The following is a 25,819-nucleotide window of genomic DNA, read 5'->3' on the forward strand; positions in this document are numbered from 1 at the left end:
ATAACAAAATAATTCTTAGGCAATTTCAGAGAGTAAATGAAAAGTAGAATTAAGATATATTTATTTTGGTGCCGAAAGTTTTTGAAATCCATAAATGATTTTTTCATGATACATATTTCTTATGAACTTGTTTTTCTTTTAAGTTTGAGAGGCAGAGAAGTGGAGACAGACACTCACACACACTCAGAGAGAGAGAGAGAGAGAGAGAGAGAGAGAGAGATTGTGCTTCTGCTAGTTCCATTACCAAATAATGCCTACGACATTCAGGCCGAGCCAAAAGCCAGAACTCAACCTGGGTCTCCCAACACATGGGTGTCAAGGACTTAAATTCTTGAGCCATCCATTGCAGCCTCTTGGAGTATGTACACATTATCAGGAATCTGTTATCTGGAGCAAGCTGAAACTGGAATGCAGGCACTCCGATACGGGAGTCAAGTGCCTGCACTCTGTGAACTTTGGAAAACCATTCATCTGCTGCTATATCAAATAGTAAGTGCCCCATGAGAAGGAGCTCAAACACATTGTATCTCATTCATTGGGTTCATTTCTTTACAAACTGAGATGCTAGCCTTACGGTTATACAATTTCATTATAATAGTAATCTACAGTTCTAAGTTTTACTCTTTTAAAATTCTGTTTCTTTGGCTGTTAATATGAATCAGCACTATTTTAAATAATCTTATAAGAAAAATATAAGCATGGTCTCAGATTTCATACCAGGGAACCACTGCATAGATTGGAACAATGGCATTTTTGTGACACAATCTGACTCAATAAAAAAGTAAACATATCACGTCTAAAATGTGCATTTATACCAACAATTGTTGAAAATTCATGTGAAGGCTTTAAAATAATTTGGGTGTCCCCCAAAATATCTGCATTGGGAGGCTGGTCCCCCAAACTTTACATTAATGGATAATGGGCTGAATATGGAGGCTTGATCTGTTTATGGCAACTCAGAGGGAAACCCAGTGGGAAGTATTTGGGTCTCTTGGATGTGTCCTCAGAGACAGTGAATTGTTTATGCCATATTTGGCTCAATTTCTCTCTCTGCTTCCTGATTCACTGCCTGATCTGCCGTCTGCACACAGCTCACCACCTGTCACTATCATCAGAGACCAGAGCAATGGCCAGCTCCAATGTCATGAACTCAAACAAACCTTCTTTCCTGGGGAGCTTCTTCTCTCAGACCCTAACGTAGTGAAAACCTGACTGATTCAATGCAGAAATGACAAAATTTTCAACATAAAATTTCCAGATGTGGGCAGACTGTGTAAGTACACGTTTTAGTAGCTTATATATTGGGGTGATGATAAAGACAGAAAGAGGTAGAACTAAAATCAAGATGGAATCAAGAAAGGAAAAATAAAAACATGAAGCAATTAAGTAATAAAGGTACAGAAAATCCTTGTAAAATGACTGACATGGACTGTGTGCTCAGTACTCTTGTCAATTTAATTATGACCTCTCCACAGACAGAACATAAGGAAGAAAATTACTTATTCATATTTCTGTACTCTCATTCGTATATGTGTATTGTTTTTTCTTTGAAATACTCTCTTTGGCTAATGGCATACTGAGAAGATTATGCTTGTAATTTTTCTATATTGTTTTTCTGCTACTGATTTCTAATTTGATTCCACTATAATCAGAGAACATAATCTGTGTGATTTTGTTTGTTTTAATTGTCTTAAAATATTTTTGTAAACCAGGATATGATCTCTTTTCTTGAGTATTTCATGATTGATTGAAGGAATGTGTCTCCACTATGGATGAGTGGAGTGTTCAATGGAAGTCAGTTGTATCCTGGCTTTTGATATTTAACTACAGACTATTGAAAAATCTCCTCTTTTATTATACTTTACGTGATAAAAAACTAATCTTGGATAATACCTGTGGTGGAATGAGGTGAAAAGGTCATGCCAAGATGGCCACTGAGGTGAAAAGGTCATGCCAAGATGGCCGCTGACAACAGAAACTGCCGGGCAACAGGCCATGATTGGATGGCTTTGGGAACCACATGACAACAGATGAAACCACATGACAACAGAGCCTGACTGATGGAAAGCCGTGATTAGATGGTTTCAGAAACTGCCTGGCGACAAGAACCTGACTGGCAACAGGCTGTGATTGGTTGGGGCATAGACCAGCCCTTGACCACATTGGCTGGTCTTGGCTATATAAGCTGTTGTACTAACTCAAATAAATGAGTCTGTGGGCTTCTCGTCTCAGGCCTGCTTTCACCCGACCCCCCGGGGTCTGTGTGGTGACTTCGAGCCTCTTGCCCCCAACCACGCTCCTCCTCTCAGAAATGAATCCACTGCAACCTTGTTGAGAAATCAACTCCAACAAATACCAAATTTACTTTCCATTTTTAAAAGGGCAAAATATACTTCATTTTATATATAAGCTTGATATAGTCTTAATTATAGTGTAGATGCCCACATAGGTTTCCCTCAGAACTCTATTTCGAAGAATTATAAATGCTTCTTGAAGAATTTCATTTCTGTGAACAAAAGGAACCACTATAAAATGGTGAAAATGAATGTAGAGTTAGGCAATATGAATGACTATTTACTACAGCAACTTCTCAGAACCCTCAGTGCAAAGAAATCCATCGATTTTCTTCTTCCTTTGTGGTGCTCAGTGAAAGATCAGCAACTCATCTCTAATTTTAAAGGGGTATCCCCTTATTCCAGCCCGATGGATAACTGGGAATTGAATCAGCAGACACTTGCCTTGATTTGTTACTGGAGGCAAGGCAGACAGAATCTGGGAGGGCTGGGGGGCGATGGTAATATCCATGCTGGAATGCAGAATTCCCTGAATCTGTCAAGAAAACTGTGTAGGGGCTGGCACTGTGGCATAATGGGCTTAGCCTCCTCCTGCAGCACTGGCATCCCATATGAGCTTGGGTTCTACTCCTGGCTGCTCCTCTTCCTACCCAGCTCTCTACTGTAACCTGGGAAAGCAGATGAAGATGGCCCAAGTGCCTGGTCCTCTGCACCAGCATGGGAGACCTGGAAAAAGCTCCTGGCTTCTGGCTTCTGATTGGCCTGCTCTAACCATTGTGGCCACTTGGGGAGTGAACCAGCAGATGGAAGACTTTTCTCTCAGTCTCCCCCTCTCTCTTTCTGTAACTCTGCCTTTGAAATAAATAAATAAATAAATAATCTTTAAAAAAAAAAAAGGAAAAGAAAGCTGTGTGCATTGCATTTGTACAAATGCTACCACATGTGAGGTCACCTTCAGGAACAGTGTTCCTCAAATCATCCGCAGTCTTAGGCAAAATAATTTTGCAGTTCAAGCTTGATTTTTCATAACTCACATTTTCTTTATATTCTGAAAAAGAATGTCATGATCAAAAATGTTATGCATCAAACCAAACTCATAGTTTTAATTCCATTTTTTCCAAACACTTTTCTGCTCTCCACTTAAGTGTTTCTCAAGTGTTGAATATGCTGGATGAGTGCCATCAAGCTGACCTAGAAAGTGCTGCATTGGGCGGCCCTACGTCGGGAGTTAGGCTTCCTCCTGGTGGCTCCAGTGTCCACAGCTCAAGCATTCTCTCCATGTGTGTGTTATTGGGCCCAGGATGAAGATTCACCATCTTGCTAGAGAATGTTGTCCCAAGGTAAAGCCTTATCAATACAGCATATTTAGGGCCTCTGCTCATTTCACACCAACTGATATTCCACTGACCAAACACCACATTATTGTATCACAGACTTAAGAGGCATCCTCTATTGTCAACTATAGGTGGGGAGAGAAGATAATACCTGTTAAACAATGCTTCAAACTTGCATAAATGTTATTCTTCCCTTTTCAATATACTCATAGCTCATACTTTTCCTAAGATATGAGTAATTTAATGGGTACCAAAGGGAAGAAATACTATAATCAAATGGAAAAATAAAGGGAGAAGTTGTCTTTTAACTATTGATTTAAAGCTGGGATAACAAATTCAATATAAATTGTTGATAAAACAAGAATCAGAGTTGAAGAGAATTAGAGTAAAGATAATTCTCTTCCAAAATACATAAACAGGAGTGAGTTGCTAATCTTTTTCCTTTGGTTTAAGAAGTCTTTAATAATGTGACTAGCTTTTATTAATTGAACAGCAGTAAGACCTAATGACATAGCAATGAGATACCTATGATGCAAAACTCATGTGTGCCTATGTTGTTCTTCTCTGGACTGTAATTTGACTTAAATGTTTCTTTTTTTAAAGTGACTTATTTTAATCCTTAAAATGAAATCTGTTCTTTTGTGTTCAATACTTGATTGGACTTGCTGCCTGAGGAAAAACAGATTATAAAAATAACACCTGGGTTGTAACATTTTAAAATTGTGGAAAGCAGTTTATGTTTTCCATTAAAAAGTAATGAATGGATTGATCAGGGTAGGTGACCAGCCCATGAATCTGAAATTCTCTCCCCTACAAGATTTCTAGATATAGACGGAAAGGAGTTTTCAGAAGGATAAATACAGAGCGACAAGGGGAACAGAGTGCCACTAGTGGACTCCAAATTAAAGCTATTTCTGAAAGTAAAAGGCAGCCAAAAATGCAGCAGGAGACACCTGCTAATAGGAATCGCATTAGGTGGGAACTGTGGGAAGCAGCAGGGCTCTCCTTGGAAAAAGCCAAAACTAAGTAGAAATTGACAATAATGCTTTGTGGAATATGGCATCTGTGTTCATGTGTGTATGTGTGAGTTTATGTGTGTGAAAATAGATGTATAAAATCAAAGCTGATAAACTTTAGAGATATTATTTAATTGCTGTATAGTGTACTATATTTCTAAGAAATTATATAAATTAAAGTTTTAGATTAACAAGTATAGTAGGAACTCATTTAGTTGTTTTAATCACTCAGAGTTATGATTTAACTTGAATATAAATTTAATGTTGATGCAACGAGAAAGGTCTTAAAGGGAATACCTGAGTGAGTGAACTTGGACTTGGTAAGAGGATATTCAAATAATCTTCCACTCTGTCATGTGAATTAACAATGAGAGTGTCTTCCTTGATTCTCATGTGATAAAGAACACATTTATGAGTGAGAAATAAATCATTAGAAAAATATGTAGTGGCAGTCTCTATGGCATAGAAGGTAAAGCCGCTGCCTGCAGTACCATATCCCATCCAGTCCCAGCAGCTCCACTTCTAATCCAGCTTGCTCTCTCTCTGTCTCAAGTCCTTCGTGAGAGACCCAGAAGCAGCTCTTGAGTCTGGCTTCGGATCTGTCCAGCTCTGGCTGTTTCAGCCATTTGGGGAGTGAACCAGTGGATGGAAGACTGACTCTCCCCACCCCTCTGTTACTCTGCCTTTCAAATAAATAAATCTTTTAAAAATGTAGACATAGTATAAATTGGAAGAAAACTACACTTTAAATATCTCCACTGTTGAGAAAGAATTCTTTCAGCATTTTAATTTAACTACTTGATTATTTAGAAATTTTATGTTATTCAACTTGATACTGAGACTTTTTATTGTTTTTCTTTTCTTTTTCTTTTTGCTGTTGCCCCTCCCCCAGTTATGCTCATTTATGTGCACCTGCTACATGTTCAACACTTTCTGTTGACACTCCCTTTCCTCCTCTCTCTACTTAATTCCAATTTTGCCTTTTAAAAGTATGTGTTAAGATCTAAGTATGGTCAGACACTTAATCCACAGTCTTTCTTGCAGGCCATCCCATAATACAATTTGAGGTACAAATTTATAGAGAAAGAATGAGAATATTCCATACTTTTTTAGAAAAATTAAAATTCTAGTTAGTAACCTTATAACAAGGCAAACTCAAGATACATATGACTTCACTTAAGAATTTTACTAAACATTTAAGAAACAACAGAAGTTATGGACCAAGATTCAAGAAAATAGAAGAAACACACTGCACCTTATCTTTTGGGCTGCTATAATGTTTGTAGCAAAATGAAGGACCTTGGATTAATTAGCCACCACAATAAATGCTTGAAGCACAGTACTGATGAGACAGGCTTATTGTGGCTCACAGATTTCGAAGTTCACGGTCCAAGATCAAGTGAGTCTCATTCATCGGTTCAGCCATCTGGTGAGGCCAGAGAAAGGCAAAGGAGCATGTATGGAGAGAGGCTCACTGGTGAGCCAGGAAGCGGAGGGAACAGATGGACACAACTTTGGCTCTTTGTAACCAACCCTCTCAGGTGCCCAGAGAGCTAAGGACCCCTAACAAGGCTCACCTCCATGACACCATAACTAGATTAACTTTTCATCCCCTTGGTACCATCAACTTATACTCTGGTGATTTTAATCACCTGTATGGATTTGAATATCAAATCTTGCTCAAACCACAACAGCCATTATTAAAAAAAAAAAAAAAGAATGAGACTCCACAGACTCTAATAAAAATTGTGAAACATATCTCATTTATAATATAATAACACAATCACATTGTTTTCTCCCCAGAAATATGATACTAGTTTAACATTTAAATCCAGTAAATATAATTCACCTATTAAGAAACTAAAAGGAGAAAAATTATACAACCATTTTAAGAGATGTAAGTAGAACATTTGACATAATTTAGCATCAGCTTATGATGAAAACTCTGAGGATATGTGGGGGTGGGCAAAGAAACTTCCTCATTTTCTAAGGAATATCCTAATACCTATAAGAAATGGAAATATAGCCCTACCCAACTTATGTTTTATAGCAGCTAGAACCAAAATCCAAAAGCTGGAGTCTGAACTTCAATTGGTAACTTATATCCAAATTTCTTATACTTATACAATGGAAATTCTCCAGCAATAAAATGAAATGTATCTTTGATATTTGGAAAATATTGTGTGGCAGTGAACACACTTCACAACCATCTACTCCCTGTAATTCACACTCAAGAGTTTACAAATGAAGTAGGCAAAAGAGTAGAAATAAGTAATTATCCAAGTTAATATTTTATCACAGAGTCTTTTGGGAAATATATAAGGTACATATGTAAAATAGTTTTGATGTAAACACAGTGTTTTGTCACACTTTGCCTTAAATCTTTTTCAGATTGTAAAGAATTATATACTACTATAGTTTAAATGAATTGTATGACTGAAATTGAACATTTTTGCATTTGAATATTTATAGCTCTTGCCTATTTTCCTGCTCCACTGTGGTAGTTTTACTTTCTATTTATGGAACTCTTTATTTAGTGAAACAACAACTTTTTGGCTTTAAGGTTAATTTAAAATGTTATGTCAATTAAATAAATAAATATATAAATAACAATATTTAGCACATAATGTACTTTCCAAAATGGTTATACAAAGATGCTTAGATCAAGTTGTGGAAGATAGTGGAAAGCAATCAAACGGACATGGGTAAAGGCTTTTGGGGAGAGGTCTTTGGGGGGCATTACGTGTGCAAAAGTCATGAATGAATGGTTTTTGCTAAATGAATTCTACAGTAGTTAATGTTTCTGATGCTATTGTAATAAACATTTTAAAAGTTTCGTCTTTTGGTGGTTTGTTGTTAACATTGAAAATTAAATTGATTGCTGTTTTTTAACCTTCTGCAATCAGGCTAAATTTAGTTATTACTTTAATTTTGTTTTATTGATTTCTCAGGATTGTATATGCAAAATTTTATGTGTTTATATATAATTATTATCTTTTAATATATTCAAAATTATAAATACATGTCAGTATGTTCTTCTTCTTTCTTTCTGAACTCTCTGTCTTTTATTTATTTTTCTTATCTTATTACAATTTCAATACCATGTTAGACAAAGTGGAAAGAGTGAACTTTAAGTTGCTCCCAGTCTGAAAAGGAAAAAATTCAACAGCCTGTCACTACCAGATGTTAACTGTAGAGTTCTCTAAGCAACCTTTGCTTCATTGAGGGGCCATCTTCTATAACCAGCTGTTATGATTCATTACCATTAAAGACTATAGAATCATGTTCAATAATTATGTCAAATTGTTTTATTATTTAATAATCAAAATCATGTTTTTCTTCTTTATTGTATTTTTCTTCTTTATTATTGGTGAATAGTTTACATGACTGCCATATGTTCAGCAGGCTGTCCATTTCTTGGAAAAATACTGCTTTTTCAAAATATAGTATTTTTTTACAGTTTTGGTTCAACTGGATATTATATTATATATTTTTGCAAGTATTTCCATGAGGTATGTTGGTCTGTCATTTTCTCTGCCTGAAGTATCTTTCTTACGTTTTGGGACGAAGATGGTGTTGGCATTGCATAATGTGTGGGGGAGGCTCGTTTTTTTCATTATTTTCTGAAGGAGGTTGAATAAAATAGGTCTTATTCCCCTTTAAGTGTTTGATAGCACTCATAAGCGACAGCACCTTTCCTGGAGTTTTCTCTGTAGCTAACTTTTTAAATTTGCTTGTTTTGTTGGTTGGTTGGTTGGTTGGAACAGGAATATGTAGGACTTCCTTGTGCCTGCTTGAAACCCTGTTTAGTACTGTACAAAACAAGTAAAGAGGAGTGATGCTTCTGATGAGGTCACTATTGAAAATTTCAAAAGATATTAATTGCTTCATGATTTTGAGCTGTTTACAGCATCAGTTTCATTTTGTTTCTGGTATTTTTGTCTCAGTTGTAGACTACATAAGCCTCATAACATAAATATGTATCCTGTTTTGACTTTTTGACATTTGGTGTAAAACTCATCTTTCATTTTGGATACTTTTGTTTAATGTATCTGTTATTTTCATAAAACTGTCTTGAGAATTATCACTTTGTTGTTACGAATTTAGGTCATTAATTTAAAAATTCCTTTCAAGTATGCATACTGAATATTCTTTTTTCTCTTGGTTCTCTTTAGCCATCTCTCATAAATTTATTGTATTTTTTCTTTTAATTTTATTTATTATATTATCTAAACAACTTTATGATTCTTATTAGGTCCATGTGCTTTCTATAAGTGGGCCACTTGATTTCCAAATATCTGAAACTCTCATTCTTTTTTGATTTCTGAGTTAATTACGCTAAAGCAATACACTCCATATGAATGAAATCGACTAAGTGAAGAACACACGCCATATGAATGAAATCTACTAAGTGAAGAACACACTCCGTATGAATGAAATCTACTAAGTGAAGAACACACTCTGTATGAATGAAATCTACTAAGTGCATTAGCGTAGAGGTTATACTCTGTTGTGGTGAGTAGTTCATGTGTATTAAGAAAGAACGCATATTCTGTAACAGTTGGATAGTGTTCTATAAATAACGATTAAGTCCATGTGATTGATAAGTTTATTAAAATTATATATGCTTTGGCTGTCTATTTTGTCAAGTTGTTTTCAATGGCGACTACACCCCGTACTATGTAATTATTTACACTATGCTGCATATTTTATATATGCTAAAATACTTATGTAGGTATGTACATATTCATATATATATTCATATATAGTTAGTCAACAGCATATTTGAGGTATAAAATATACATATAACATAAATATAGTGCATACATTTAATTTATATTGTAGCAACAGAATTGTTAAGGAAAAACTTTGTAACAAAAAAGAAAAACATATCTAGAGTTTTAGGCTTACTTTTTTCTGGCTCAGTTACATAAATATTTAGAAAACCTAGCCAGTTAGTCACAAAACCAGCAATCTCAATGCACTGGTTGTCAGCTTCTTAAGTCCAGAATTTGGCTATTAAAGGAATGAACAAATCATGTGAGATCCACACAGCAAAACAAAATCCAAGCAATAATAATCAAATACGGCCTTTATTAACTTTTCCTCTCAAATAAATATGGTTCCACGATTTTTAATAAGCAAATACTCTGTACTGAAGTCCTAATTGTGCCTGAATGCACATGACAATATGTGCAATAAAGAGATCTCCACTACATGCTTTAGTATCTCGAGTCACAGAATCCAGGATATGTTTCAGGTGAATTGCCAGTTGTTACTTAATTGAAATTTTTCCTATTTATTATGAACACATAGCAGGATTTTTTCTTTTGTAACCACATCCAACTTCATCTAATTCAAGGTTTTTATTTATACTGGCTAATTAAATCACTTAGGAAATGAATGGTGTTGCTCTCTTAGTTTTATGGCAGAGGTAAAGGGCAAGCTTGAAAAATCTGTGTGCAATCCCACTTGGATTGGAGACTGATTACATCAGTCTTATATATTTGCTGTGTTGATCTTGTGTCTCTCAGGAAATGACACAGCACAGCCTTGCTTGGCCTCTGGGTGAGACGGGCCTATTGAGTTAGCCTTGACTCTAAATTGGTACCACTGGGCTGGGCAACTGGTTATAGGATTATATTATTTTTTTCCAGATGCTGTACTCTGAAATACTTCCCATTCATCAACCTAACAGCTCAGCAGGTATCTGTTGCAGCCTTTATTGTCTGGGTCAGTTGGCTCTGGAGGTGAGAGTGGTGATTATGTGGTTTAAATCCCTGTACGGGTCTGTTTCTCAGGCAGATGAAACCCTTATACACAACTGCACCTGTCTGTCTTGTAGCTGCACATTAAGGGTTATAAAAGTGACATGACTTGGGAATGTAGATGACACAGAGTAATTCATCACTACTACTCGGGGAATAAATCAAGACAAGGATTTCCTGGATTAAGTCTTTATTTCAGCCTAAAATTGAAGAGTATGCACACAGATTTGAAGCTATGTATTCTGTTTAAAATATTGGGCTTTTTATGAAGTCAAATGTAAAAGTATTAAGCTGTTCTGAATATTTGTAATATTGAAAGATAAAGCAATTCAACTCCTGACATTCATCATTTTAAAGCTCACAATGTACCATATCCTAAACTCCTAAACTCAAAAATTTCTTCAGGTTGATTTGAAACTATTATTTTTCTAATCTTCTGCAATCATGCTTTTTAGCCTTTCCTCATAGGCACATTATTATTTAGCCTTGTTTTGACTGACATCCTACTTGTTTTTTTTTTCTTTTTTTTTAAGATTTATGTATTTTTTTATTTTTTATCTTTTATTTAATGAATATAAATTTCCAAAGTACGACTCATGGGTTACAATGGCTTCCCCCCCCATACCGTCCCTCCCACCCACAACCCTCCCCTTTCCCACTCCCTCTCCCCTTCCATTCACATCAAGATTCATTTTCGATTATCTTAATATACAGAAGATCAGCTTAGTATACCTTAAGTAAGGATTTCAACAGTTTGCTCCCACACAGAAACATAAAGTGAAAAATAATAGATGATTTTTTTTTAAATGATGATGAAATCAGATCAGTCCTATTGTCATGTTTAATCCCAGTGAGAGTCAAGTTGGGAATTGATAATTTCTTTTTTTTTTTTTTTTACAGAAGATCAGTTTAGTGTACATTAAGTAAAGATTTCAATCGTTTGCACCCCCATAGAAACACAAAGTGAAATATACTGTTTGAGTACTCGTTATAGCATTAAGCCTCAGTGTACAGCACATTAAGGACAGAGATCCTACATGAGGAGTAAGTGCACAGTGACTCCGGTTGTTGACTTTACAAATTGACACTCCTGTTTATGGCATCAGTAATCTCCCTATGCACCAGTCATGAGTTTCCAAGGCTATGGAAGCCCCTTGAGTTCTCCGACTCTTATCTTGTTTAGACACGGTCATAGTCAAAGTGGAGGTTCTCTCCTCCCTTCAGAGAAAGGCACCTCCCTCTTTGAAGACCTGTTCTTTCCACTGGGATCTCACTCACAGAGATCTTTTTGCCAGAGTGTCTTGGCTTTCCATGCCTGAAATACTCTCATGGGCTTTTCAGCCGGATCCGAGTGCCTTTAGGGCTGATTCTGAGGCCAGAGTGCTATTTAGGACATCCGCCATTCTATGAGTCTGCTGAGTATCTCACTTCCCATGTTGGATCACTCTCCCCTTTATTTATTCTATCGGTTAGTGTTAGCAGATACTAGACTTGTTTATGTGCTCCCTTTGACTCTTAGTCCTTTCATTATGATCAATTGTGAACTGAAATTGATCACTTGGAATAGTGAGATGGCATTGGCACATGCCACCTTGATGGGATTGAATTGGAATCCCCTGGTATGTTTCCAACTCTACCATTTGGGGCAAGTCAGCCCGAGCATACCCCAAATTATACATCTCTTCCCTCTCTTATTCCCACTCTTATGTTTAACAGGGATCACATTTCAGTTAATTTTCAACACTTAAGAATAACTGTGTGATAATTACAGAATTAAACCAGTCATATTAAGTAGAACAGACAAAAAAAAAATACTAAGAGGGATAATGTATTAAGTTGTCCATTAGCAGTCAGGGCTATGCTGATCAAGTCACCATTTCTCATAGTGTCCATTTCACTTCAGGAGGTTTCCTTTTTGGTGTTCAGTCAGTTGTCACCGATCAGGGAGAACATATGGTATTTGTCCCTTTGGGACTGGCTTACTTCACTCAGCATGATGTGTTCCAGATTCCTCCATTTTGTTGCAAATAACTGGATTTCGTTGTTTCTTACTGCGGTATAGTATTCTAAAGAATACATATCCCATAATTTCTTTATCCAGTCTACCGTTGATGGGCATTTAGGTTGGTTCCAGGTCTTGGCTCTTGTGAATTGTGCTGCAATAAACATTAGGGTGCAGACCGCTTTTTTGTTTATCAATTTAAACTCCTTTGGGTAAATTCCAAGGAGTTTGGGATGGCTGGGTCGAAAGGTAGGGTTATATTCAGGTTTCTGAGGAATCTCCAGACTGATTTCCATAGTGGCTTGACCAGTTTGCATTCCCACCAACAGTGGGTTAGTGTCCCTTTTTCCCCACATCCTCGCCAGCATCTGTTGTTGGTAGATTTCTGTATGTGAGCCATTCTAACCGGGGTGAGGTGAAACCTCATTGTGGTTTTGATTTGCATTTCCCTGATTGCTAGTGACCTTGAACATTTTTTCATGTGCCTGTTGGCCATTTGGATTTCCTCTTTTGAAAAATGTCTATTGAAGTCCTTGGCCCATCTCTTAAGTGGGTTGTTTGTTTTGTTTTTGTGGAGTTTCTTGATCTCTTTGTAAATTCTGGTTATTAACCCTTTATCTGTTGCATAGTTTGCAAATATTTTTTCCCATTCTGTCGGTTGTCTCTTCACTCTCCTGACTGTTTCTTTTGCAGTACAGAAACTTCTCAATTTGATGCAATCCCAATAGTTGATTTTGGCTTTGACTGAACTGACAGCCTACTTGTTAAATGTCCAGATTGCTTAGTCCTGGTATATCCTGAAGGTAGGCTTCAATTTTTCTGATAATTGCACTTTTGTGAAAATAAACGTGAGTGTGGGACACTCCTTGCCTGCAGATATTGGTGCAACGGAGTACTCGCATTCCATGTCACAATGCCTGGGTTCAAGTCCCAACTTCACTTTTGATACCAGTATTCTGCTAATACACCTCTCAGAGTTGAGTCCCTGCCACCCTCTGGGGGACCTAAATTGAGTTCCTGGCTGCCAGTTTTGGCCTGTTCCAGCCCTGGTAGCGGTAAACATTTGGAAGTAGAACTAATGGGAGGAAGGTGTCTCTTTCTCTACCTCTATCTCTGTCTCTCTGTCTTTCATATAAAAGGAAGCAAAAAGTAAATTTACAAAGTGTTAAATAAAAACAAAGAAAGCAAAGAAACTGGGTTTTTTACCTGTGTCCCTCTCCACTCATTCAAAGATATTTTACATCTCTTTTATTAAAGTGACATATAAGACAGAGAAATAATAATGAATTGATTGAAGGAGCTTAACATTAGGGTACAGGAAATGGGTACTGGAATTAACTTCTAGGAATACCATAACCATAACACAATGTGTATGATGGAGGCATAAACAGTGCTGTGGAGAAACTTCAAGTTCTTAATTGTGCTAAAGATTGAGGTCCATTGTCTTGAACTCCATTCTTCTCTATGTCCTTGGGGAAAACAATATGAAATTTGGAGGCCACCATAGTGATATCTAAAATGTTCCCTGGCACTTCTAGTTATATGATGTAAGTCAATTTTCTTAGCTTCTTTGAACTTAAATTTCTTCAGCCATGCAGAAATATGAAATACATTTTGAAAAGGTTCTTCAAGAAGTAAAAAATCTTGGACATGAAAATAATCACACTTTTGTTATACAAGTAGATACTCAATTCAGTAAATGCTGAATACAGAAGGATATAATACAGTAAGTATGCCTCTAAAGTCAACTTTGTATTTCTTGAAAACATAACACAAATATAAGACTATTATGTCCTTTATAATTTCTGTTAGAGTCCTTTCTATTGTAGCCTACATCTTACACAAATATTTGTTGTGTTGTCATCTGAACCTGTTTTTATTGCTTGCTGATATTTAGCAATATTTCTCACTACACATACACAATCCATTATTTTCATCACTTCTGTAGCAGATAATGAAGATGAAGTAAATTTTTCCTTTATTCTTTCTTTCCTGCAACAATATTATTTCAAATCTCTTTATATCCATATTTCCAAGAATGGGGCACTCATAGCTGTTTGTCTTGCCACACATTTTCAAAGGCATTTTCAGCACTTAAATCCAGGTCACGGAGATAGTTAAAATACTATTTTAAGAATTCAGAAAGGTGGGAGATGCAGGATTTCTTTCGTGTGTATCTCACCTGTGTGAGGGGCACAGTGGTGTGCATGAAGAGTGGCAGAGATCACTCTCTGTGGCCAGGATGTCTGCTCCGATAGCGAGAGCTCTGTCTGGACCTCCCTGTGTGCTTTTCTGAAGGCCACTCAGAACTCCTTGGTCCTTTTAAGGGAGAAGAATGCATCTTCTGTGTCCTATTTTCTCTTCATGCTCTGTGTTTTTACCTCCACTGAGAACTACAAGCATCGCCACATTCTGACACAGTAACCCTACTCTGTGTCATAATTGTTACAGACACAAAGGAATCAGTCTTCAAAAAGGGGGCAGAAGTTGAACACTTTTCTATGAAAAGAAGTATATTTTAATGCACTGAGATAGAAAATAAATACGACTAATATGTGATTTCTGTGATAAAGAAGAGTATATGAATGCAACCAGAGAAATAAAAAAAATTATGTGTGATTCTAGGGAGTGCAATAAAGTTTCAGTTGCCAGGGGTTGGGAATAATCACATCACTTATCTATGTCACAGATATGAACGAGTTAGGAAGGAGTTCTCTATCAAACAGCTATAAAAGCTTTCTTCAGCAGAATTCCACCCCATCCCAGCTTTTATTTATTAGACTCGTTAACTTCTTTGTTTCGGATGTTCCTATTTCTGGTGTGATGAAGAACATATACATAACTTGGAAGCCTGGGAGTCCCAGGTTGTCTCATAGGGCAAGACTTTGTATGTGATGAGGGGAACATAAGAGAGACGATGGATTGATATGGGCACAGGATTCACAGGGGTGGTCTTCTGGGATGGTTAAGAGGCATCCGAAGTGCTGCAAAATCTGGTCATTTTGTCCACCACCACGACCATCCCAAGAGTACACTGAGCCAGGCATGTTGTGCTTTTCACCAGGCAGAGTGAGGGGACCTGCGATGGTGTGTGTGGTGCACAGCAGAGTGCCCAGGGGCCATCCCCTCTGGACAGAGCCACACTGCCGCCATGTTAGGGAGATTTGTTCTTACGTGAGAATGCTTACTAACAGCGCTGGGAAGGTCAGCTGTTCCCAAGCAGCTTGTCCAAATCCTAGAACACAGTCCAAATGTGGTAACAGATAGGGCAAAAATGCCGCTCACGAAACAGAATTCACGATGTCAAACATCAGGTACCGAATGACTGGGCATGGACAAAGCAAGAGAGATGACTCACAGTGAGGAGAATAACACTGCCATAGGAGCAGACTGTGAATCATTGGACAAGGATGCTAAAGAAGCTATTTTGAGCAAGTTCTGCAGATGGGAGAGGGGAGAAGAGAGGTAAGCAGGCGATACTCAGTCAAATTTACAGTGATGAGATATAAACTACCTGACATAAAGGATCTGACATGGGATATATAGTGAGCGGGATTCAGAACACATTGTATATTACAGGAAAAAAGGAAGATAAGTGAATTCACGGACATAGCAGCAAGAGTTCCATAAAGGAAACTCAATGACAAAAAAAATGAATAAACAAAAAAATGACCAGAGATCAACAAACTTTGGGACATCAAGAAGCCAAAAAATGTATAAATGCATACCTGCAATCATAGTAAAAAGTATTTTAATCTATAAGGCTGATTTTTTTCCAAATTTAGTGAAAACTATAAAAATATGGGGCAGGAATTTCAGTGAATGATGAGCAGACAAACAAGGCCCACCATAATCAAATTATTTAAAAATGAGTGGGAAAATTGTTAAAAGAATCACCCAGAAAGATACACAGAAGGTACAAAGAAAACAGTGCAGGACACTTCTCATTAAAAAGAAGAAAATCACGCTGGTGTGGGTGTCGTCGTGCAGCAGTTAGGATGCTGCTTAAAATGCCCACATCCCAGTGGTTCAGGCCCTGGCTGCTCTGCTTATGACCCAGATGCCTGCTAATGCACCTGCGAGGCAACAGATGATGGCCCAAGTACTTGAGTCCCAACCACCAAGGTGGGAGACCCTGAAGCATTTCCCAGATCCTTACTGCAGCCTGCCCTGTCTCAGCTGTCTTGGACGTTAGTGGGGAAAAGAAACAGTGACTAGAAGGTTCTCTCTCTCTCTCCCTTTCTCTCTCTCTCTCTCTCTCTCTCTCTCACTCTCGCTCTGTCTCTCAAATAAATAAATTGTTAAAATGCTAGTTAGAAGTCTCTGGATGGGGGCCAGCACTGTGGTGTAGCAGGTAAAGCTGTCGCCTACAGTACTGGCTGATTAGTGTCCCAGGTGCTCCACTTCCAATCCAGTTCTTTTCTATGGCCTGGGAAAGCAATGGAAGTTGGTTTAAGTCTGTGGGCCCCTTCACCCACGTGGGAGACCTGAAGGAAGCTCCTGACTGCTAGCTTCATATCGGTGCAGCTCCGACGGTTGCGGTCAACTGAGGAGTGAACTAGTGGATGGAAGACCTCTCTCTCTCTCTCTCTCTCTCTCTCTCTCTCTCTCTGCCTTTCCTTCTCTCTGTGTAACTCTGAATTAAAATAAATAAATAAATAAATAGATAAATACACCTTTAAAAAAAGGTCTTTGGATGAGGAGCACATTTGTTTTTTTTTTTTCAACTTTTATTTAATAAATATAAGTTTCCAAATTACAACTTTTGAATTATAGCAGCTTTTCCCCCCATAACCTCCCTCCCACCTGCAAACCATCCCATCTCCCACTCCCTCTCCCATCCCATTCTTCATCAAGATTCATTTTCAATTAGAATGGCATATGCCATAAACAGCACTCTGGCCTCCGAATCAGCCCTTAAGGCATTCAGATCTTGATAAAAGCCCATGTGAGTATTTCAGGCATGGAAAGCCAAGACACTGTGGCAAAACAAACAAACAAACAAAAACCTAAATTAAAGATCTCTGTGAGGAGATCCCAGTGGAAAGAACGGGCCATCAAAGAAGGTGGTACCTTTCTCTGAAGGGAGGAGAGAATTTCCAATTTGACTATGGCCTTGTCTAAATAAGACCAGAGTTGGCGAACTCAAGAGGCCTCCGTAGCCTTGGCAGCTCATGACAAGAGCCTCGGGTGATTACTGACGTCATAAATAAGAGTGTCAGTTGTTAAATCAGCAACGGGAGTCACTGTGCACCTGCTCTACATGTAGGACCTCTGTCCATAACATGTTGTACTATGTGAATTAACACTAAAACTACTACCCAAACAGTACTCTATACTTTGTGTGTCTTTGTGGATGCAGTCTGTTGAAATCTTTACTTAGTATATACTAAGTTGATCTTCTGTATATAAAGATAATTGAAAATGAATCTTGATGTGAATGCGATGGGAGAGGGAGTGGGAAATGGGATGGTTTGCAGGTGGGAGGGAGGTTATGGGGGGAAAAGCTGCTATAATTCAAAAGTTGTACTTTTGAAACTTATATTTATTAAATAAAAATCGAAAAAAAGAAAAATGAAAAACATATGTATATATTCATAGTTATTTGTGTTGTGTTAGTTGTTCATCTCTGTCTACATGAAGTTGTAATCTGTAAATTTTCCATATATACCTCCTTTTATGTCAATGCATTGTTATAGCTACTTTATAATTAATATATCTTATTCTCTATTGAGTAGCTCCATTTTCCTACGATAAAGCATGATAAATATGTAATATACTAAAATTAAGATGCTATCTGTGAAGAATGTCATAGAGAAATATTTAATACATTTCAAAAGGAATATAATGCTCTAATGCTAAATGTGTTTCTGATCCCCTGATCATCCTGCAAACAATTATGCAGTGGTTCATGACTACTGCCTTCCAATGGACCCAAAGACAAGAGGATAAGTCACAGCACAGTGAGAGACTTTTCTCTGAACTGCACGAGGTTCACAATCAGTTTTGATGACTTTCTCTTTCTTTGGAGCAAGGATAATAGTTTTCCAATAGCAATGCTCCTTCATAAAATCTGGTCAATATTCCAAAAATACTCATGTACATAGTGAAAATTTCTTCTATGTTTCATTAAGCTTGTATAGGGCTAATGATCACTTCTTATGAGCAAGATTTCAGGGTAAAACTCAAATTTCTGTTGCATGCCTCTGATGGCTTCAGCTGGTACAAAGTCTAGTAGTGGGTTTGTAAAAAGTAGTGTCCTCTCCTTCGAAGGAGCTGTGGGAAATCAAGACAGCCCACATAATTCATCACACACAAGCACATTCACAGGGAAATGCGGGCATTCATTTGAAATAAAGCACCAGATGCTGCCTGGATGGTGTGTCAGCACAGCTCAATGACTGTGATAGCCCTTCTAACTCAGTGGTGGCACTGCCCTGTAACTGCCAAACGTGCTCTGGAACTGGCAGACCCAACAGGTTCCTCTTTGGGCTTCCTTTCTTTTCATCAAACTCACGTGATCACAGAGATTCAGTGACTGGCTCATGGGTAAAACATGACAAATTTCTATTCAGGAACATGCAATGTCAACACACCCATTTTGTTGTATTAAAAAAAAAAACACTGGTACAACAATGTGTATTTAATAGATAGCTGATCTGTATCTAATAGGCTGCTGCTTATATGATTAACCTCTACTTTTCCATTAATTCACTACCTTGAGTCCTGTATTATCTGTTTTCCAATGCCTAGTACACTGTGTACCTGTAAGTGCTGTGTTACTTAGAACCACAGTATTCTTTACTGAATATCTCTGTAAATGTTGAAGGTAATGTTTTCTAAAGTTGGAACTTCAAAGTTCAAAGAGATCAGATTGGGGCATAACTGAACCACTACAAGGCTGAAGTTCAAAAGCTAAATGTCCAACCAACAGCAATAGCAGGAACACAGAATTCAACTGGGTTGTGATCTATAACAATGCTGGCTCCAAATATGTCAGGAAGTTCCTTTCTTAAAAAAAAAGAAAGATTCTTTCCTTATAGTCCTATGTTCAAAAGTATTGTAATTTAAAAACATTGAAATTCAAAAAAAAATTTAAAAACAATCTATTCTCATGTGTCTCTTACCAAGCTTCCTCCAATGAACACATCTTACAAAACCATAGCACATTATCAGAACCAGGAATTTGACATTGATGTAATGCTAATTATCATATATTGGTGAATTCTACTCTCAATTTGAGCATTGGTAATTATGGAATTGTCTCTCTCACTGCAATTTTGACATTGCAAAAAGTGTATCACAATGAAATGATTAAGTATATAAACTATTTTAACAGCTTTAATAAGATCTAATTCCTGTCATAAATGTCATAACTTTTAGAAGGTACAATTTGATGGATTTTATTGTATTCACAGAGTTTGGCAACCATCACCACATTCTAACTACAGAATATTTCTTCATCCCCAAAAGAAACCCAATCCCCACAAGCAATCAAAAATCTATGAATTTTTCTGTTTCAGAAATCTCAGATCAATAGAATTATTCAAAATCTCCTTCTTCAGCCAGGCCTCGAACCAGCATCCATCAGGGATGCTGGCACTTCAGGCCAGGGTATTAACCCATGCGCCATAGTGCTGGCCCCACTGCTCAACTTCTGATCCAGCTCCCTGCTGATGTACCTGGGAAAGCAGCAGAAGGTGGCCCACGTACGTTGGCCCCTGCACCCATGTGGGGATCTGGGAGAGACTCCTGAAGCTTCTGGCTTCGGCCTGGCCCAGCCTCAGCTGTTGTGGCCATTGTGGGAGTGAGCCAGTGGATGGACGATTCCTTCTCTCTCTCTCTTCCACCATTTATTCCTCCTCCTCCTCTCTCTGCAACTCTACCTTTCAAATAAATAAAACAAATTTTAAAAATTGAAAAACAAATCTACTCCTTTATGACTGGCTTCTTTCACTTAATATAGTGTTGTTTAGGTTCTATATTTTAGCATAATTTCATACTTTTTATTATAGATAATACTTCTTTTACAGACATGCCATTAATTTTAATTTGTCTGTTTTTCATTTGATACAAATTTGGCATTGTAAGATGTTTATTTCGTGTAAAATAATTTTTCTAGATTTATTCATTTATTTGAAAGGCATAAATACGGAGGGAGAAGGTGAGATATATATATATCTATGTATAGATATATATGAATATATATGCTATCTCCTGGTCCACTACCCTAAGGAACCACAACACCTGAGGCTGTGCCAGGCCAAAACCAAGAACCTGGAGCCTCTTCCCTGTCTCCTATGTGGGTGCAAAGGCCCAAACATTTGGGCCACCCTCCACTGCTTTCCCAGGAGCACAGGCTCATTAGCTAGGAGCCGGATGGGAAGTGGAGCAGCTGGGACTGGAACCCAGGGCCCATATTGGATGCTGACACTGCTAGTGGAGGCTTACCATTCTATGACACAGTGACTGCTACACAAAACCATTTTAAAATCAAGATAAATAAGGGTTGTTAAAAAGTTCATGAAAAATGTATGCTATGAAAAAGCTGCATGACTTTCATGTTTTTGCACCAGATAACCTAACATTTTAATTCCATTTACCATGAATTTTTGAAATATCATCCTACCACTATGGACAACTGTGTTCATGATTTTGTGTGGGACATGTTACCAAGTTATAGAGTCCTAAGTAAACTACACAAACATTAAGGAAGATCATGACTTACTCTAGGATTTTGTATGAAGTTGTTTTCATTCCCTAAGGACATAATTTCTGCATTACATAGTGCAGATACCCGAGCACCAATAGCCAAACTGTTTTACAAAGTGGTTAGGCACATGTTAGAGTGTCAAAAAATGTACTGTGCTTGAATTTCTCTACATCCTGATCATAACATGGTTTACTGTGAACGAACAATATTTTACTTTAACTATTAGCGTATTAGTATCTCATTCTAATTTACACTTGGGTTTCCCTAACAGACAATAATGGGAACACCTTTTTAAATAAATATTTGCAACTGTGTATCCTCTTCCATGGTTGAAATATCTCTCAAGATTTTTGTTCATATTCTAATGTGATTGCTTATTTTCTTGATGTTAAATTTAGAATGTTACATTTAGAAACTATGTGTATATATATATATATATATATCCACTTATACATATACATATATGTGTATATCTGTAATGAATGTACAATGTAATAAATACTCCACAGGATATGTTACAGGATAAGTGATTTGGTAATGTTTTCTCCCAGTCTTTGTTTTCCCTTCACATCCTCTTAAATAAGTCTACACAGAGCAAAAGATTTTAATGTTGGTGAACACCATTGTATTTGTTCTGTGTTTGATAAATTGGGCCTTTGGTTTCATGTGTACTATTTCTGCTTCATCCTATGTGCAATGGTTTCTTCCTGTGTTGTCTGAAGACACAGTTTATACTTCACATTTGGGTCTATAAATTAACTTTTCTACAAAAAGTAAGCTTTAATGAGTGTTTTCTTTTTTTATTTTTTCCTGTGTGTGCATATTTGTTTAAGATGATCTTCTCCATTGAATGCTTCTGCACCTTCATTCAAAACTCATTTGGTTTTATTAGCATTTGTAGTCATGGACAAAGTAGTCTACAAATGTTTTCAAATAATATATGAATGTAAGGTTTTATCATGGTTTGTACATTGAACTCTGACTTTATTTGAATACAGTATATGAAGTTATGGCAATGGAAAACATGAGAAAAGCTATTGCATTTGCTAACTGTGTAGCTTTGGTCAAATTCTATGTCTTTGTGCTAAAATATAAAATTCATAAGATTTTAAAGAAAAAGTTGCATTCAAAATGTCTAATCATATATCACATTTAGCATTTTAAAAGATTTTTTAAAAAGATTTATAGGGAGAGAGAGAGAGAGAGAAATCTTCTGTGTGCTGGCTTACTTACCAGATGGCTACAACATCCAGCAGCGGCCAGGGCAAAGCCAGGAGCCAGGAGCTTCATCCAGGTCTCTCACAAGGGCAACAGGGATCCAAACACTTGGGCCATCTTCTGCTGCTTTACTAGGCCATGAACACGGAGCTAGGTTGGAAGGGGAATAGCTGAGACGTGAACTGAGTCCTGTATGGGATGCTGGCAACACAGGTGGCAGCTTTACCCACTATGCCACATGCTGGCCCCTAAGAGATATTTTAAAGCAGAAAACAAACTCTCATCTTTCTAAGATCCAGAGTGTTTTCTCTGTCTCTGGGCGATAAGCATTTATAACCCTTGTCCTCCTGTTCTTGGCTTGGAACTGTGATGTAGTGCTGTGCATGTGGGCTGAGACCAAGCGCTGGGTTTACTGCTGTGTGTGGTGGGTCAGAAACATCCACACACACACTCCAAGGCAGAACATGCTGAAGTTCTCAGAGGGAGCCCACAAGACCAAATCTGTATATGGAGTAAAGTTATTGTGTTCTGGCTCTCTGCTCTATATTCCAACTGTTTCTGGATTTCTCTGAACATAAGCAAAGCCTAACTGTGCCAACTAAAGAAAATGCATGGAGCTACCACCAAACAATCTTAGCAACTGAACACAGTCTTTACTTCTTCAACTTTTTAAAGCAATCCTTTAAACTTTATGATTTGCCTTTTGTATTTCCCAGGGGCATCTTCCTGAATGTTGTTCCAAAGAAATAATGTTCCTGGGTTGAACATGGTGAATGTGTTCCTAAAATGGATGTGAAACTCTTGACAGAGGGGATTTCTCTTGGGTGTTGCACAAGTAAGGCAATGAATTCTCACTACAGTCTCCATAAATAGTCAAGGTTCTGATCCTGGGAATGTATTTTAATTCATTCAGTGTTGGAATAATCAGAAGAAGCACCATGATTAAATATGCATGCTTATGTTTGCATATAAATATTCATGCTTGTACAGTTTATTAGTTACAACCTATGTCACCATGCCCAGGGGTACAGTAATATAATTTAAAATACACATTCCACATTTCAATATTTAAAACATTTAAAGTCTTTATGAAATATATGGTAACTAGCATTGTTAATATAATTTTCTATTGCAATAGTTTGTGTATATAAATATTTACATAAAATATAAAAATTGTTTTGTTAAATACATTGTTATAAATAAGCCTGCTAGCCCATAAATATCAACAACATGTTGGATGTCAAGGAACGGTAGATTAAATTCACTTCTACTAAGCTACAATTTAAAGCAAGGATTTAAAGATTCTTACATAACATCCTGGCCAGAGACAAAAATAAATCATGAAACCACAGGGCAAGCAAACTCTGAAGTCAGAATTATCCCCAGGTATATTTACCAGTTTCTCATGAGTCAAATAAATTTATGAAGCCATGTATTACAGGAGAGAAGAGAGTGAGAATTGGAATCAAAGAAATGTTCTTAATCTGATAGGTGGTACATTTTACAGATAAAACAGAAACACTCTTGACTTCACATCCAAGCTGAACATTTAGTTTATGTTAATATTGGGCTGGCAGTGCCTCCTGGCCCCTCACAGAAGCAAAATTAAAGAGAGTGAGAGAGAGAGAGAGAGAGAGAGAGAGAGACAGAAAGTGAAAGAGACCTACTTGGAAGAAACATACTTGAAATCTGCTTTCTGACTGAGAATTTTGAGCTATAAGGAACATAAACAAAAACAAAAAAAAAAACCCTCACACAAAATCTCTAAATTTAAGAATAAAAAGACACTATTTTCAGCTACCAGGAAAAGCACACATTCACTACAGATTTTAAAATCATTGTATGCAATGTATACTTGATATGTTAAGGAAGTAAAACTGACAAATATTATGAAGAAAAACTAGAATATAATATGTGACAATCAACAACTATAAATCAGGCACAAACTCTAAAGTAAAATTACAATAGAAATTAAATGGGACAAAATTAGCACAACTAGAGAAAAATTGTGAAAAATTGAGAGAATTATATGGACCACAGGATATTATGCAGTATGTGTTCTGCAAAAGGGAGAGAGTACATATGAAAGAAGAAAAGAGATTCACAGAACAGTGAGAGAAGGCCCAGCATACATAGCATCCGGACTCCAGAAAGAATAGAGAGGAGAACTAATCAGATGCCACTCACAACTTCACAGGTTTACTGAAACATACCAACATACGCACTTAGGGAGTCCCCTGAGTTTCAGTCAGAAAACATTCAATGTTCATGGAGGTGTGTTTCAGTGAAATTACAGAGTATCAGAAACCAATCAATCATAAAATCTGTAAAGAGAAAATCAGGTAACTTATAAACTGATCAGAACAAATTGATGAACAGGTTTTCAGCCCCAGTTATAGAAGTGGCAGATACCCTGGTACACTATCAGTCTAGACACTTCTTTTTTGGCACATCTATCTTCAAAGAAAACTTTTAGAATCCTGTATTTTCAGGCAAGCTAGATTATGATTGTTTTTTTCACCAGGTCCCAATCAGAGAAGCTTTCTTGAGGAAGTGGAGAAGTGATTGCAGATTAAGTGTATGAGTTAGAGGAAAGACGAGAAGCATGTAAGTAGATCTTAATAAACATCAATTCACAAAACCACAACAATAATATGATAGAAGCAAACCAAGGACAACACTTGCACACAAAGTACTTGGTTTGAACTCTGTCCAAAAGCGTAAGGCAATAACAATAATTCAGTATCTGTGAGCACTCCTGGCAACATGTTCTTTGTTTCTAGAAGGTACTGTTAACCTAAACTTATCAGAATCCTTACAGAAATTTTTATTTTCATGAGTGAGAAGTGAGTACTAGACATTGTCCCTGCATCATCATTCTCTTTGGCATGAAAGTGCTTAAATAAGAATAGAACAATCAGGTCTGCCAAAAATTCCATTGGCCAAATCTGACACAACTTGAGCATAAAAATAAATATCAGTAACAGATTGCATTCCGTGTTATTTATATTGATATAAGAATACAAATATAAATAAATGGAAGGGCAATAAAGCTTTTATTTAATATAGAATGCCAAATTAAAAGCATAGTAATGATATGACTTTAAGAAGCTCTGTTAGGCCATTTCAGAGCAATAATTTCAGCTAAGGGATCTTCATAACTGCAAAAATAAGTTGGTAAATATATGTGGTGTGAACCAGTATGAATCAATGTTCTTAAGAGAAACAGAATCAATAGGATCCTGTTGATGACGTACATATGTACGTGTGTATGTTTGAATTGGCTCACAAGGTTGTGAGGATTGGCAAGTTGAAATCCACAGACTGTGCCCACAGGCTGGAAACTCAGGCAGGAACTGGGGCTATAGTTGTAACCCAGAATTTCTTCCGAGATGAATCTTGGATTTGCTCTTAGGACTTCCATATGATTGAAGCCTTATGAAGAATATCTACATTACTGAAGCTAACAGATTA

General features: G+C 37.1%; 1 long non-coding RNA gene across 4 annotated transcripts in view; it reads right to left on the minus strand.

Moving 5' to 3' along the window:
* The window catches only part of LOC103349951 (uncharacterized), a 39,811-nt gene extending 14,562 nt beyond the window's left edge, over window positions 1–25,249 (minus strand). The window contains exons 1-4 of one of the 4 annotated variants that reach the window (XR_011388419.1): window positions 25,042–25,245; window positions 24,559–24,669; window positions 22,357–22,495; window positions 19,792–20,296 (exon numbers count right to left, since the gene is read on the minus strand). This is a non-coding gene — a long non-coding RNA (uncharacterized lncRNA). Of the gene's footprint in view, window positions 1–19,791; window positions 20,297–22,356; window positions 22,496–24,558; window positions 24,670–25,041 lie in introns of those variants that run through there. The other 3 variants (XR_007923125.2, XR_007923122.2, XR_007923123.2) reach the window with 3 other exon arrangements.
* Window positions 25,250–25,819: the final 570 nt, after the last annotated feature.

Source organism: Oryctolagus cuniculus, chromosome 5, assembly GCF_964237555.1.
Source record: "Oryctolagus cuniculus chromosome 5, mOryCun1.1, whole genome shotgun sequence".
NCBI lineage: Eukaryota > Metazoa > Chordata > Mammalia > Lagomorpha > Leporidae > Oryctolagus > Oryctolagus cuniculus.